Raw genomic sequence first — 644 nt, forward strand, 5'->3', positions numbered from 1 at the left:
TAATTATCACATATTTATCATCACAGACATATTATTATTTGGCCAAATTATGTCTTCCTTTGGGATGAGCACAAATTACATAAATAATCTCATACTAACATCTATTATAATTTTTAATCAAATTAATTTCTATAATAAGGATTGCTCTGACAATATATTACATCAATTTTTAATCAAGTCTACCTTATTCTGAAGGATTATTATGTGCTGTAGATGCATAATTTCTACAGCTGCCAATGAAAGTTGCCCATAACCACAAACTTGAGCATTTAGTTGCTGTGGAAATTATGCGTCTACAGCACATCATAATCCTTCAGAATAAGGTAGACTTGATTCAAGAAAATGTGGCAATCAATCAGCATGAAGCAATTTCAAAGTTTATACAAGGAACTGTTGCTGATGGTGCACCAGTAGTGCCTATTTCAGCACAGTTGAAGTATAATATTGATGTTGTGTGTGAGTATATTGTGAAGAAGATTCCAATTCCTGAAAGGAACTTTATTTCTCCACCTAATATGATAGTAATTCGGTCATTTGATGTCAATAAGCCTGGTTTTGAGGTTGATGAGATAAAAGGAGGTGTGCTGGTGGAAGCATCCTCAACATGCCTGTGGAATTTTTTATGCATATTGTCTTGTCTTTAG

The 644-nt window shown here is 33.2% G+C and overlaps 1 pseudogene; it reads left to right on the forward strand.

Moving 5' to 3' along the window:
* The first annotated feature begins 236 nt into the window (after positions 1–236).
* On the forward strand, positions 237–644 carry LOC145957828 (uncharacterized; annotated as a pseudogene).

Source organism: Cajanus cajan, chromosome 5, assembly GCF_000230855.2.
Source record: "Cajanus cajan strain Asha chromosome 5, NIPB_CcT2T_4, whole genome shotgun sequence".
NCBI classification, from domain to species: Eukaryota; Viridiplantae; Streptophyta; class Magnoliopsida; order Fabales; family Fabaceae; genus Cajanus; species Cajanus cajan.